At 43.5% G+C, this 16,534-nt stretch overlaps 1 protein-coding gene and 2 long non-coding RNA genes across 3 annotated transcripts in view; 2 read left to right on the top strand and 1 right to left on the bottom strand.

The window, feature by feature from the left end:
• LOC119169104 (uncharacterized) overlaps positions 1 to 16,534 on the top strand; it is a 563,356-nt gene that overhangs the window by 403,452 nt on the left and 143,370 nt on the right. The window lies entirely within an intron of this gene.
• The window catches only part of LOC142796242 (uncharacterized), a 46,696-nt gene that overhangs the window by 23,231 nt on the left and 6,931 nt on the right, over positions 1 to 16,534 (bottom strand). The window lies entirely within an intron of this gene.
• LOC142796243 (uncharacterized) lies at positions 10,827 to 11,611 on the top strand. Its single transcript, XR_012893644.1, has 2 exons — positions 10,827 to 11,047; positions 11,492 to 11,611. It is a non-coding gene; the product is annotated as an uncharacterized LOC142796243 (long non-coding RNA).

Raw genomic sequence — 16,534 nt, forward strand, 5'->3', positions numbered from 1 at the left:
GAGTGATCTATCGTTTCCATTTCTTCGCAAGTCTGACATAAAGGTGACGCCTTTAGACCAACTTTATGCAAATAATAATTCAGTTGCGAAATTCTGCAACGCAATCTTGTAAAAGTAACTTCCAAGTGCCGTGTTGCACACCACTGTCTATTCCAGCGGCATCCTAGATGTGCGAAAACTCGATATTTATTCAATGAGTAGCAGTCGTATTCATGCAAACAGAGGTTTATAAACCTTATTGCTGTCGCGTAAGCCGTATCAGGCAAAATCGGGATAAGGGGACCACTAAGAGATACTGTGGATAGTGCATCCGCCATCTTATTGAGATATATGCCATGATGGCCTGGTACCCATAAGAGCTGCATAGGTGCTGGGACGCAAAAATTTCTCGTTTTCTTCTTTCTTTTCGGGGATCACATGCCCTGCGCATTACTCTCCATCCTCCTTTTTTTTTTTTGGCGCGAACGCACAGCAGCCACAGTTGTTTGATATAACTGATAACGCAGAACAGCGGCATTGCGGTTAGTGGGTTGTTTTTCCAAAAAGAGCGTATAAATATTGGTGGTTCCTTCTCATTATCATCACTGATTTGTCGTTGAAACCAGTATCGATGTAATGGTGGGTTCCACGTGTTGTTCCAAGCTTGTGGGAGTTTTCGAAAAATTGTGATCCCTCTGATGTGAAAAATCATATGATCTGTCATCAAGCATTTCAGGGTTGTCAGATTGCGCGTACAACAACAATATAAAAACCAAGTGCGTTGAAATTAACAGATCTGGTGCACAATGTTTTTTTTATTCTTGGTAAGGAATTTTTTTATGTTTTATTTGCTTCACAATATAAAAGTGGTCGGAAGTGCAGGCAAAAAAATTGCGTATACGTGCTTTGCACAACTGAATGCCTGAGTTTATATCGTCAGTGAAACCACACCGACATATAATTTCATTGTGTACTTATAATGTTTTTACATGCGAAAGTTATCTACGACAGCCTTACCAATTCTACGAACTGTCTTATTCTCAAGTACACATGTTATTGTACTGCATTGGAGTCTGAAGCGAATGCAAGGAGCTTATACTGCAACCGCAAAGCATGGTTTAAATTGTTTCAACAAGAAACTCCTCAGAGCGTAGGTCCCTTCGCGACACCAGAACACCGCCGCGCGCGCCGATCCAGGCGGCCGTGCGTTGGCTGGCCGGCTCGCGATCACATCTCTCCATCGTGGTCACGTGATGTACATACGCAGCGCATGTAAGGTCTCGCATGCGCGGTACTCGCCAGCCAACATGAACGCTTTTCACGGCGAAACGTCGAGGTCGAGCTCTCGTTAAAAACGACGATGTTCAATGGCGATTTGTGACACGAAGGCGTACATTCGTTCTCCTATTCTGATCAGCTAACCTATGGCTGCGTGAAGTCGGACAATATGCCACCAGACGTTTGCGCAAGATGTCCTTATCTTCGCTGCTTCGAGTCACCATTGTGTCGGATCTTTCCCACCAAGCTGACGAGCGAACAAGTTTTGTGGATTTTGCTTTCAGGTAAGTCCTATCTTACGGCTCTCGTGAATTTTCCCCGCCTTTGGCCTGTTCGACTGCCGACAAAATGCTCATGCCTTGAATGTTTACGCTGCTTCGAAGTCGCACATAGGCTTACTCAAAAGCGGGCTTTTTTTTTTTTTTTTTGCTCGCGCGGCTTTGGCGTACTTGCAAATTTTGTGCAACGGTGTCGCGTGCCCTTGACCGTGAAGTTTGTTACCAGAAGTTTGGCGGTTTGGGCTTGATAGGTGCTGTCACGCGTCGTGTTACAAAACGCAATGCGTTATAGTTGGCGAAAATTCCTCTACAATCCGGGTGAGTGGCCGACAAAACTGCGCATCCCATTCTTTTCGTTGCAGTTTCGTTATGAGGTGACACGACCGAAGTTCAGTTGGCGTGATTCGTGTAGCTAAACAAACGAATTTGATTAGCAGGCGTTTGACAGCTGGGCTGTATCTGATTGCAATAATTGATTGATTGATTTGTGGGGTTTAACGTCCCAAAACCACGATATGATTATGAGAGACGCCGTAGTGGAGGGCTCCGGAAATTTTGACCACCTGGGGTTCTTTAACGTGCACCCAAATCTGAGCACACGGGCCTACAACATTTCCGCCTCCATCGTAAATGCAGCCGGGATATGAACTGATTGCAATAATGCACCTATGGATATTAGCGCGGAATATTCTACCAACAGCATTTAATTTACCGTTTTCAGGTCTTTTGCCGGCAGTAGTTGCTTAGGTTACGTCCAGCTTGTTGTCCTTTTGGCTCTCGTTATTTTCGAAGTGTCCGTTAGTGATTTTTTCGTCTTAGTTGGGCGCCAGACACCTATGCTGTGGCGCATCGCGGCTCTCGCTATTTCGCTATCAGAAAAAGTGCATTAAAAAAGAACAAAACGGAAATACCATGCGGAAGAGATCGCCTGATTTGAGCAACCACGTGGGATTCACAGCGCGTTATCACGGGCGCTTCCCAAGCTCATAAGGCAAAAAGGAACGAAGAAGCTGCGTTCGCTGTAACTGTTTGGCAAGAGTGCCGGAACATGAACTCCGAGCGGTATAGTCCCCGTTGCCGGAGCTATATCTACTACCGCCAATGTCTGCACCTTGCACCCGCAAGTTTTTTTTTATAAAATCAGTTCACTCGGTTTCTGAAAAAGGGGTTCAAACTTCATTCAGCGGCTATCACCTTTAACTGCAGCTCAATGAAAGACTGAAGGTCTCTGAGATATGCCGTTGTCATTGCTGTCAATGTCTACAGTGATATCGCAAGCACTACTAGGTATAATGTAGTATGACTGTTGCTAGTAAACATATTGTAATACTATACTTTTAAAATATTTTGCCTTTATCTTGATGCCCAGCATCAGAGAAAAGGTGATACGTGGAAGAAATAACAACATAAATCGAACATGAAACCAAAATATTTTTGCATTTTTTATTCAAACGCTTAGGTACATAGCATCAGTCGCATGTCACTATTAAATGACTTCATTTTGTGCTGTCACTTGGAGTTAAAGCCAGTGGTGCTTGTTAGAATGGTATACTTAAATTTAGCCAGGCAACTTTGCTGTCTGTGCAACTTCAGCAAATTTCGGAAGCACCAGCTGGGCAGCGAAGCGAGTGCAATACGTTGTCGTTTCACAATGGCTTAATAGTGTGCAAGTGTTAGTGAGATTCAGCCCTTTGCATACTTTTTATAGATAGCACTAAATATATACTGCAAAATCCTAAGTGAGTGTTTCTGCCTTCTTTGGAGGATTTCAAATATGTGGCTGGTTGTCTCCTATAACCATTTTCACTGTTTCATACTGTTTATGCGCCAAACTAAAACAGTTAATGCATGTGTGTGTAGCTTATGAAGAACAATGCTGCACTACCCCTCCCCCTCTGTATCTCCAAAGCACGAAATGCTGCTGCCATACTTGCTTTGTTTTTGTTTGAATGTCTAAGTTTTTTGCTGCGCACTGCAGGTAGCAAAAAGACGTTTTCTGACGAACTGTGCAGTGCTGACCACATGGTGAGCCAAGCATCCCATAAGAGGTGCTTTTTCAGCATCTGTGCCTAACTCAAACGTAATGTACAAAGTTCCATGTAATAAAGAAGAATGTTGTGCTAAGCTAGTCATGTCGAAGTGAAAACATTGCAGAATATGTGAGGGTATACAGAGTAACATCAGGATGAATGCTACCTACCAACTTAACATTAATCATTGCAAAGTGGTAATTATGTGCAACCTTTATTTGAGGGAGCAGGTCAATGGTTTACATGAATGAGCATAGTTGAAAATTGATGCATAACCAGTCACTGTTTTTGCGCACTCATTATTATGTGGCCCTTATTCTTATGACCTTGCACTGAGATAAAATTGCTTCACATAAACAACAGTAGAAAGGTTCTTGCTGGCTATAATAAGAAATAATTGTTATCATAGTTTTAGTTCCAATAAATGATGCTGTAGAAGAGTACTCCACCTATTTGCCACCATGACGAGCGCATTTCGTTTGGAAGCGTGACTTGATTTCGCAAAGTGGTGAATTTCTGTAGAATAGGGTACTGGCAAGTGGGATTTCGCAAAAACTGTAAAACTTTATTATCTCTTGCAGCAAGCATTGTTATATTTCTTGTAAATGCATCCATAGTGTGCAGAATAGTGACCCATTTTCATATTTACAACCTTATTGCAGTGTCTTGGACTGTCTTTACTGTATGTGATTTGTTTCTGCCAAGCATAAACCTAGTTTTCACCAATTTTTATGGTCAATTGCTAATTTTTCTGTGTACGTTTGCAAGCACACTTTCACTTATGATGCTAAACAACAGGCTTGATTGATGTGCCTGATTCTTGTCTATGAATTTTATGGAATACCTAAAATGAACTCTTCTACTTGGCGCAATTATTGGCTACTGTGTGCACGTTCTATGCATCTAGATATAAGAATAATTGATTTGATAAGTGGGGTTTAACGTCCGAAAACCACCATATGATTATTAGAGACTCCGTAGTGGAAGGCTCCGGAAATTTCAACCACCTGGGGTTCTTTAACGTGCACCGAAATCTGAGCACATGGGCCTACAACATTTCTCATCCATCGGAAATGCAGCCGCCGCAGTCGGAATTCAAACCCGCGACCTGCGGGTCAGCAGTCGAGTACCTTAGCCACTAGATCACCGCAGTGGGGCTAGATATAAGAATAAAGAATGCAGCTGGTAGCAATGAATACTCTGTTCAGAAGCTTGTATACACTGCGAAATCTTGCTGGTGCCAAAATTGTTGCGGGTGTGCAGTGAAGCGACTGGTTGCTAGTGAGACGTCCCCACTACGCCACCGATCGCCAAAGAGAGGGAAGAACACTCAACCCTTTTTCTATCCGGTTTCCTCTTGGCTACGTGTCTCAATAACTTTCCACATACAAGGATTCGTGCTGGGGCCGGGAAGTAAGAGTCGCTACGACCTGTTTCTCTTTACTGATTTATTTATTTAATAGCAAGTGCAAATGGCGTACACACATACTGTCCGTAAACGACATCTCTGTTACACGAAATTGTAACACATCAGCAAATACTCCCGACACGCAAAACAGAATACATAACTTAAGTAATGGTGACAGAATACAGAATAATATAGAATAAACACACGACGACACAAATGATAAAGTTATCAATGAATAAAACCACGCAATGTCTCAACAAGCCACCTCCCTTCCCGCAAAGCTAATCTAAATAGGGTGCATAAAGTTCGTCTCACGAATGGTCCGTCTTGCCAGTCTTCATCGTCTTCGTCGTCTTCGTTGTCTCTCTCGGCGATTTCCATCTTAATCTTCTTTCATAACGTCCCGCAATCACTCGCTTCCTCGTTTCTCATCTCTAACTTTCATTCCTCGTCATATCATCTCTGCCTTAGTCATAATCTCATCGATTCTCATTGCTATCTCTTCGCACCGTTATCTTCCTTTTCCATTCCGTCTTTCTACCATCTCGATCTCAACGCTCCGTCTCTCCCGACTCTTCACATCGTATCTCGGTCCCCCAAGCTCGTATCGTAGTCTACTCTTTGTAGTACCCGACTCCACCCTACCGGGGCACCATACCAGTCCGCCACTCTACGCGGCATATCTTTTCTTCTCAGTCCGAGTGTATCCTCTTCGGCGGCCGCCCCCGCGGCCTACACCAGTAGAAAACCCTCTCCCAAACAAAGCCGAGCAAGCAACGATGTACAAACTCAAGCCTCAGGGAGAATGATGGGCGAGCCGTCCGAAGACACTTTAATTACGGGCGAACAATGGTCCCGATGCTTTCGGCACTTGGCGAGCCGATGTCTAGACCAAGTCTCAACGTTTTCATGCAGCTCGGTGTCTCCCGCTAAATTCTTTGTAGCCGCCGCTTCTTCGTCGTTCACCGCCACGGGCGGCCATCCGCGCAGAACGCAGTAATAAGCCCTGGAGCCACGGAGGTTGACGGAAAGGCATACTGGACCCGGCGCAGGCGCTTCCCGCAAAGGTCGCATTCCCCCAACCAACAAAAGGTGTTCTGCTGCCCCCCCATGCCTCAGATCTGAAGGGTGCGCGCCGATTATCTCCATCGTACATTGTCAGACTGTCTGTAGAGGACAAGGCGCCGCCCTGTCCTCGTGTTTGCGCGGTTTGCGCGGGGGAGCCCGCGAGAATAGTACAAATAATCCTTCTGGTACTTAACTCCGGAATGCCCTTTATGCTTGGGTTTCAGAAACGAGCGCACACATCTCGAAAGGAGCGGGGATCAGTCCGTGTTTGCGGGGACGTCACACTAACAACCAATACTGCATTGTTACAGCTAATTGCACAATGGTGCAGTTTTCAGCTGCTCACGCAATTCGAGCAGATGTCGATCACGTTCACTGTGGTACGAAATAGCAACAAAGTTCATGCATCTGCATCCTGCATACCAGGAACCCTTATGTGAAGCAACATGATGCTGTGATGGGGGCAGCTAAGTGAGAACTGGGTTTTTCCCAATCTGTCAATATCATTACACAGGTTCGGTAAGTGCACTCGAGTAGATTTAGCAGGCACTTGCAGCTACAGAGTCAGTAGTAGCAGCACATTTCAATAGCAGAATTATCTGCATATTGCATTTTCAAGAAACTCCATTAATTTGAGACACCATAACGTCACAGCTTGCTCACTCATTTCTCGGTGGGGGACATTACAAGAAATACAATCTCTTATAGCATGCAAAAAAAATTCTATTATTTTTATATTGTATATTGAATTCATGCTTCTCAACTGTTTCTTCCTCAACTAAAGCTTAACTTCTGCTGGATTGTCTCACGGGTGAGAACAAGAAACCAGGCCAGGGAAAGCAATACGGTGCTCCATTATAATAAAAGAGAATATTGCTGCGGTTCAGTCTATAGCTCAATTTTTTAATGACACCAATATGGATTTCATGTGAGTGCTACAGAGCATAACTGTGTTGTACTACTTTGTTATCGCAGGAAGAACCTCCCAAAAGCAGTGCTCAAGGATGTGAGCCACCATTTCCTTTCAACGAATGGATCAGATGCCTGAGAGCCCCGGGCCAGCTGCTTCTGGCCTACACATGCAGTGCAGCCACCACAGTAATATTCTTGAAAAAGTGTGAGGCACTTTTATGTTGCATAGAGTGAGCGTGTTAATTGTCAATTTTAGCCCCGCAGCGGTGGTCTAGTGGCTAAGGTGCTCGGCTGCTGACCCGCAGGGCGCGAGATCGAATCCCGGCTGCGGCGGCTGCATTTCCGATGGAGGGGGAAATGTTGTAGGCCCGTGTGCTCAGATTTTGGTGCACGTTAAAGAACCCCAGGTGGTCTAAATTTCTGGAGCCCTCCACTACGGCGTCTCTCATAATCATATAGTGGTTTTGGGACGTTAAACCCCACATATCAATCAATTGTCAATTTTATAGCTTAGAGGAATATGTGTGCAAAAGTAGTTCCCTGCACAGTGTTTCACACTCTCTCATAGTGCCATTAGGATGCTTTAGCTCCGTCTTTCTTCTTATCACCTTCCAGACTATTTTGCTTATTCATACAGAGTGCTGCAGCAATCGCATTGTGTGAGTATCACAGAAACTTTATTTTTAAAAACAATTATAGTGATCCCTTCATTGCCTGACCAGTGTATACTCTTCGCTAGCGAAGTTATAACATTTTGCAATGACTAACGGTTGGTTCTCTCAACAATATGAAATAGTGTTTTGGCCCTAAAATAACATAGTATAGATTGTGTCGTTGTGAGGCGTGCTGCTTATTTGTTAATGTCACCTATGACTTGCACAGTACTTCCTAACCATGCTGATCTAGCACAACGGCACATCATCGAGGCCTTGCTTAGTTGATGGCTGCATGTTTATTGCACAATCACTTACGTCATGCTTTGCTACCATGAAACTGCAGTCATGATGGTATCGTATGCGTACCCCTCACTGCGATGAGAACAATAGAGAAGCCGAGTGAGAAGCTGAAAACAGCTACAATGTGTGTTTTATTGGCTGTGACTTTATCATTTCATCATGTGAACACAAAATTTGTGGCAACGTACTAACATTTTACAGTTCTGCAATTATCAGAAATTTCAGACGGTGGGGTTGTTTAGCAGCTTTTTACATTTCAACTATGAATGGTTAATTTATGCACTGCATGATTTTGTTGATTTGTATTATGCAATGCTCATCAGCGAAATAATCTGCAGCTTCTGTCAATATTTATGTGTTCATTATACGAAACATTTTGTATGTTCAATATGTACCATCAACAGCAAAAGTTTGCGGGACACGAAATGTTTAACAAAACTAAATTCTCACTATGTCTGAGACAGTAATTTTGAAAGAAATATTTCATACTGCACTTCGCATTTCGACCTATGCAGTCACCAGCCTAATTACAAGCGTTAAGTACCGACGTAGCGGAAATTCGTATTTGTTGTGAATTCAACATCTACCAAGCTTTTGCTTTTGATAGTACTTTCATCGATTTTTCATGGCTCTAGAGCAACCTCCTCTCTCCCCTTTTGCAGCTACATAGCTGGCAGTTCATTGCTTTGCTGCTTTGTTTACCAAGTACCTATTCTATTAGCGCATCTAAAACGCTGTTTTGGGTGTACTTGCGTCATAGTTTGATATTTTATTAGTCGTGAAGCTTTTTTCGGTATTTTGGCTTTTACTTTTTGAAAACTTAACTGCTGTTTTCAGAGCTATCTGTAGATATCAATATTTACTCTACTAAACTTTGGCTAAGAAAGAAAAGCTGAACAGTGATCGAGGTGCATGGCCTGCGCCACAGTATTCTAGGTTACCAGAAATAGATTCTAGGCCGGATAATATATGGCTCCTTGCTACTTGCGCGTCTTGCTTTTACTAAGAGCTCTTTTCATAGTCCTAAAATTTATGTTAAGTTGCATACAGCTATGCTACCATGCGAACAACCTCCGCACTGTGTGAATTTGGTCATTAGCTCAGCAGTTGCATTTTTGAAGGAGCACATTGTTAAGCACTTCTTGCTTAACAATGACGGGGCACTATTTTCGAGCCTCCTATTGTGGTATAAGATATAGATACATCAAGCAGCAGCTGTTAGCATGCCTTTATTACTGCTACCTCATGAGGCTGAGAAAGTCAAGTTGTCTTACAAGGGGCATGCTAGAAAAAGTGAATTTTTACAAATGTTTTTTTTTTGTTTTCTCGGCAAACATTCTACAAAAACTGACCCAAAGGCGGACAAAAGGCAGTACAGATGGACACACAGAAGCCATCGGGCTGCCTCAGAAACTGTGACTGAGCATTAATTTGTAAGTATTAGCGAATTCATGGTCTTGTCGTGTTAGTCTGTAAAGTGGTTTCTTGACAATTTGCAACATTTTCTAAAACTGGTGCTTTATAGCCTCAATGTGGGAAGAAGTTGATCCTGCACTATTTTTGGGGAAAAACTTTCTAACACAGCAGAGGTCTTTCAAACCATGTGCTCAGAGATTGAGTTATGGGAGAAAAATAACTGACACAGAATTGTTGCTTCAGGCTTTTACCACAGTGTTTGTTTCTTTGTTAGTAAAATTTCACGACTATGGTATCAAAATAATTTTTGTTTCAATTTATGCTAATGCTGGCCGTGAGGAAACATGGCAAAATGGTACTCGGCTGCTGAGCCACGAGTTGCGGGATCGAGTCCCGGCTGAGGCGGCTGCGTTTCTGATGGAGGCGGAAATATAGGCCCGTGCGCTCAGGTTTGAGTGCACGTTAAAGGACCCCAGGTGGTCGAAATTTCTGGAGCCCTCCACTACGGAGGCTCTCATAATTATATATTGGTTTTGGTATGTTAAACCCCACATATCAAACAAATCAAAATTCAGTGTTTTGTATACTTTCTAGAAGATTCATTCTTTCTTGTAGAATAAAATACAGTGTTTGTTTCGAGGGCATTTACCAAAAGTTAAAGATTCTTCTGACTCTAAAAATTGAAAAGGCTTCACACACTTTGACCCTGGGTTCTTCGGCTGATAAGACAGTCATTAAAGCATAAACGTAAAGGGTGAGCATAAAATTGAAATTAAAGGCGTGTTGTCCATATAATAAAATTCTATCAAACACTACATGACCTTTGTCTTATGGTAGAATTCAAGATGATGATAGGGGGAGGGATTGAATGAGGGTTTAATAATTAAAAAAGTTTGTTTCTGAAGCCAATCAAGATTTTTCAAGATTACGTTGTTCTGAATGTTTGAACAAAAATCATTTGTCTAAGTCGTGGCAGTAAGCTTGATACGGTTGGATTCTCTGGTAAATGGATGTCCTCTTGTCGAATCACTCATTTCAGCATCATGGACATAATATTATAAAACTGGGCAGTGACCTTGATATGGTTTGCTGCTCAGATAAATGAATGTCCTCTTGTCGAATCACTCAGTTTTAGCATCATGGACATAATGTTATAAAATTGTTTAGCATCTGGACCCCTACTGAATGCCTTGTCCTCTGCAGCTTAAGTTTTGCACCCAGTATCGTTACAATAGAAGCATTTGTTAAAATTGAGGATTTTAATGAGTGCGTTGAGATGTATACCTGATGAAAAAAAATCATTGAACGAATGTTAGAGCTTCTTATTTGACAACAGAACTCTTCGTTACCGAGGCAGCAAACTGCATCAAGGTTGCTGCCACAACTTAGACAAATTGTCTTATTGAAACTTAGGCTCAAACAACACACTTATTTAGTGAAATGACGCTCATTCAAGCCCCCACCTTCAAATTAGCTCCTGCCGTAATAAGATGTACAACTGTCATGTAGTGTTTATTGGATTTTAAAAACTATATATGGAACCCTTGCTTCTTAATTATTTGCTCACCATTTGTGCTGATGCATTATTCATTATCTTCGTCAGGCTAATACCTCCACCATGGTGTCATGCGCAGTGACAGAGTGCTGGATGGGTTGAGGCTACTCAAACGACAACAATGTCCTGATCCTCTTATCTCACAGCTCCTGTTTCTCGCTCCAAAGGTGCCGTTACAATATTTTCCCTGCCGCACGTAGACCTTTGCAGTGGTCTTCAATATGTTTTGCCTTGTGTAAGATTTCACATTTTATTGCAAAAGTCTTTTGTTCACCCCACATAACTCTCCAAGGCGTTAGTAGTTACAAAAACTGTAACTGCTACACCATGGCACTAATTAAACGAAATTTGTTGTGCTAGTCTATGAATTCTTTTGCAGTTAGAATATAGTGTGTTTAACGTTGAAGTCTTGTCTACTACAGCAATGGGTCTATGTAGCATCTTGCTGCTTATTCTGCATGTGATCACTTCTTGTCCAGAAATACCGTCTTCTTTTGTGATTCATGAAATAGTGGTGTGAACAGAGGTGATGTACGTAGTAGACACCATAGTGGTTTGAGCTCTCAACATTGCTGCTGCTACAATAGTTCTTTTTTGTGCTTCCTTTTCAGACATACAGAAACGAGCCAAGTGGAGCTGCTCATAGGCCATGCACACAGTTTCATAAGCGGGCTTTCATCACTTTTGACAATTATGTTTCTAATACATTTGCCACAGTTGTGCTCAAAGAATTATGTAGTAGTGCAATTCATTGTTCATTTGGCATGCTGCAGCAGGTATGACTCGCACATTTGCAAGATAACACAGCACAGTGCATACACACAAACTACCCACACATACACTCTGTATTTGTGGCTTAACTGTAAATTGTTCACTCTGACCTTGCACAACAATTACTAATGAAATGACATGAAAGCTTTGCCATCCAAGCAGGTAGTGTTCTCAGTATACGCTTACAATAAGTGAGCAAAGTTCAACCAGTTCACTGGTCACATATTTTCTTGTAAACATTTATAGATAGAAGGACGGGGTTGTCGTGAGCTGATACGTGGTAACGAATGGACCGCGGCTCTAAACGTTTTCTGTTTTCTCACCTTTGTACACGAGGTGGCATAGTCAAATTGTTCATTCAGTAGCTATGTCTTGTCACTCAGCAGCGTTCAACAAGCTCTGTGTCAGAACAGGTTGCATGAAAAACTTAAGCAACATCCTCTTTACGTTCTTCAAGTTTAGGTGACCATTTTTCATTTCTTTTGCCCATGGAAGTGGCGTCGCAATCTTTGCATTATACTTTACCAATAACCTTACTCAAATCTTCAGTGCTTTTCGGTTTACTTTCCAATATACGTTCACGGACCGCACACCTGCGCATGATCGGAGGAAGGTCTTCTACAAAGTACACTGGGGTATTGCAACGCCACTTCCATTGGTAAAACGGGCAGAAAGAGTTCTGAGGTTTAAAGACTGCAAAGGGGGGGGGGGTGCCATTGCCACTAGTGCAGCTTGTTCAAAGACTGAGTTTAACTGCTGGACAACAAGGCATAGCTTCCGTATGAGCAGTGCTTGAAAGTGGCTTGGAGACAGATGGGGAGGGCGGAGGGGACTTGCAATATTGTTTTATTTGCTGTCAACCATGAACTTCCAAGAACCACATGTTCACGAGGATGTATATGGCTAAAAAACTGGTCAACTATCACTGACTTGTTGCCAACATACGCTGCAACTGCCACCTGCATAGGTGGAAATTCTTCTATGTAACTTTATCAATTGCAAGTCCAAGTAAACTTTTTACACTCATTAATTCACAGGTAGTTTAGAAAATTTTTGCATGTACGGGTTGGCTCAACAAAAAAATCTGCAAAATGGTGAAAGGGATGAAGTCATGTGAACTTAGCACGGGTAAATTTTTGGTTTGTTGGTGTATCACTTTCATAAAGTTCAGCGTAGCACTTCAAATCACAAGGATGGAACAGGCTTGTGTATGTTCGGCCTGCCCCATCTTTGTCATTTCAGTGCCGCGATTAGCTCTATAAACATGTCATGTGCTCTTTGTGCCTGTGTTCTTTGTGACTACTGGTCAATTTGGTGTTGTGTACATAACACACCGGTACTTTGTGAGCTAGCCATGAATGGCTGCATTCATTCCACAAAATCATGCTACCTGTGCAAAACATATAGTATACTGTAATCATTTTATGAACCCTGTGTTCACTTGCAGATAAAGGTGTGCCAACAAACTGAATTACCAGCGTATCCAGCCAACAAAAGTATCCGCAAAACAACACCAATAACTCACATTAACAGGCGCACAGAGCATAACTGAAATCCTGCATTGCTGTATTTTGCAAGCAGGCTGCATGGCACAGCTGTGGCGCAGCATACCGTTGTGCGAAACAATACAGCAGGCTGTGGTGCGGAACAATACAAACACTTTTTGTATTTGTTGCAATAACGTATCGAATACGTAAATACGCCTTGTTCGAAGGAAATTATACTTTGATCCCGGGATAAGATCTGTCGCCTTAATGACGGATTGTTCTGACGTGTTGTTCTATGGTAACTGTGCTGAAGCCTGACTTCCGTGAAGAGGCTATGTCTTAAGGAAATAGTTGTATTCTTGCCCTCGACATTTCTCAGCACCGCTATACCTTCACCATTCTCCGTGGAGGAGGGTTTTAATTTTTTACAGTGCACCGAGACAATGCGCATGGACCTCAGGCATTATGCCAGGACTCCTTCCCACCACATGGCGAGTCTTGCTGCTGAAAGGCCCCACACGAGAGACGGTACCACTGTCTACAAGCACCACTCATCATTATTTACGTAGGCGTACGCACCTGCATCATAGCCACTGCTTCCTCCTTGAGGCTTGAGCCAATGCCAGTTTACTTAAGGCAGAGAAAATCAGACCTACCAACACATGCCCTAACACAACCGAGTCTATTCGCACTGGACTAGAACTACAGTAACCACGTGCACATCTACACGGATGGCTCCACTACATCACTGAGTTCATGTGGAGCAGTGATTAAACACAAGGGGTAACTCGGCGTTTCAAGACATCACCTGCGATGACGTCCATGGCAGCAGAACTCGAGGCTCTGCGTAGTGCACTGAAACTCATTAATTTTGAAGAAAGGCCAGGCGAGTGGGCTGTGTTTTTTTTGTTTACTCAAAACCGTCGGTAGAGTGCCTTTGGTCATTTCTCCGAAGTGGATTTCCATGACCAAGTGATTTATCAAACCGTGAAACTTCAGGAGCTCTCAATGCAAAAAGGCCATGACATCGTCTTCCAGTGGTTACCTGGGCATTGTGGTATCAGCGGAAAGGAGTCTGCAGATTATGCTGCTCGCACGTCACATCAATAAGCAAACAACGTTCCGATTTCCCCTTCGAAAGCGGACGCTGCGAGGCGGTTCATCGGCTGGCACGCAGTCTCGCACTGACTGGGTGGAGCACACCAAACATACGACGTACCAGACTTCATGAACTTGACCCTTCACGAGTATTCCGGCTTCCGTCGGGCCTACATCGACGTGAAGCTTCACTTCTCTGTCACCTTTGGCTCTGAGTTCTTTTTATTGGTGCCAGTATACCCTACTACAACAGTTAAATGTACAGGAAATGTTATGTTTCCTGTATGAAGTCCAGGAGTGGTCGAAGCAGCGGACCGTGCGTATAGCGCGTCAAGTAAGAAGGTCGGCTGGGGGGGGTGGTGAAGGCCGCGTAGGCGGCGAGTGTGAGCCTGGTGAAGGCCTCGACACGTTCCCAATAGGCGACCGAGCGTTGTCTCTGTGATTGCGGAAACGCATAATGGGCATGTCGTTGGGGGAGGCTGTGCACCGGATGGCCATTTAGCCCACATTGCAGAAGTCAAGGCGGCGCCCACACAAATCCTCCTGAGCGCTACCACATCTCCGCGACTTAAGCCACCGGGAAGGTCTGATCCACGCGGAGGAATAGGTGCGCACGTGGAGCACCGGATGGTTTCTTTTAGCACAAGCAAAATGGCCTTTGGGGACAAACGAAGTAGAGGCAGCGCATGTTGAACAGCCGCTGAATGGCAAGCGGCATCTGCTTCCAACTGAGCCGGCGCAGGCCAGCGCGTCCACAATACAAGGACAGAACAGGCGCACGAGTGAGTCAGTCGGTGTATATTAGAGGCTATATCGAGAGAGCTGGTCATTTTTCGCAGCTCTCGAACTGCCTGGGTGGAGTCCGTATATACAAGCAATTTATCGTGTGAGAAGATACATCAGTTTAGATATCATAACTGTTAAGCCGTCCCGTATTTCTGTGAGCTCCGCTAATACTGATGCGGTGCCTCTGTTACGTAAGAACACGTTGAGTTTCAGGTAGCGCGGGACATACGAGACTGGTGTGCAAAACGCAGTTATCAATAGCTGCGTCTACGTATACCGCTAGTGAGTTGTCGATGGTAGTGACGATGTCCACCTGCGCCACATGTCGGATGGATTGTCGCAGGTGGGTCCGTGGTCGATTATCGCTGACCTGTGCCTCGAGGCATGCTAAAACTTCTGCCAGGGGTGCGTCAGGCTCCGACAGCGTTGAATTATAGCAGTAAGCTAGAGCCGCCGCCGCAAGAACAGGTTGACGTTTTTAGGTAGCGATTGACTTGACGCTGGTGTACAATTTCGTCGATGATGTTGAGCAGCGCTTACACCTGGAGGGTCGCGATAGGTGTTATACGAGGAAGGCATGTAATCGCCCTCATGGAATTTCGATTGGTGGTTTCGAGCAAGTCCCAATCTCTCAAAGTCAGTCACTGAAACTGAGCTCAATAAACAAGCCAGACTGTAATAAGCTGAAGATATTATTAAATGGTTTCGAACATCAAATCTTTGTATGTGTTTCGAAAGACTGTTTCATTTCTGTTCAGTTTTTTTAGTCTACGCAATGACTTGGTCTATATATGCATGCACTTAAGCACATTCAAAATATCACAATATTCAGTTTGCAGTCACAATGCAATCACAATTCACATAGAAGTCATATGTAGCGCTCTCTAACACGTTAAAATAAAGTTATCAAACACTGCAATTATCTGCTTGGTTTGGTTCGTGATACTAGTGTGTCTGACGTTTTGTAGGCACTTCTATTTTTCTCACTTTTCTACTTTTCTTATTTTAAATGCGAAGCGATTCTTAGCGAACTTCGGGGACTGTGAGCGTATCTGTCTATCCATCTATTATCTATCTTTCTAGCCGCCTATGGCTTTTAGTTCTCCTGGCGATTTTGATAATGGTATCAGTACCAAACTTCCTATGGCATAACATGACTGCATGAAGAACATATTTGACATCATAACATGAAAATCATAAAATGCGTGTCATGAATGTCGTCATTTACTTTTTATGGTCCTGAAGCTTTTGTGGTGGTTTCGTGCAGATGTCATGTTGCAAAACTGGTATGGTAGGGCATAATTGCATGGCTAATGCAAGCGACAGAGCATAACATGAAAATCATGTCACGCGTATCAAGTGACAAGACTACGTGCCACGCTCATGATGGGCTCGCGGTCATTTCGCTAGCGTCACGTATGCCAAATTTGGTATTACACTACGTGAACGGATGACGAAGGTATGTGACTTGTGCAAACATGATAATCATAAGATGCGTGTCAAGTAACAACA

The sequence above is a fragment of the Rhipicephalus microplus genome, chromosome 2 (genome assembly GCF_043290135.1).
Source record: "Rhipicephalus microplus isolate Deutch F79 chromosome 2, USDA_Rmic, whole genome shotgun sequence".
Lineage (NCBI taxonomy): Eukaryota > Metazoa > Arthropoda > Arachnida > Ixodida > Ixodidae > Rhipicephalus > Rhipicephalus microplus.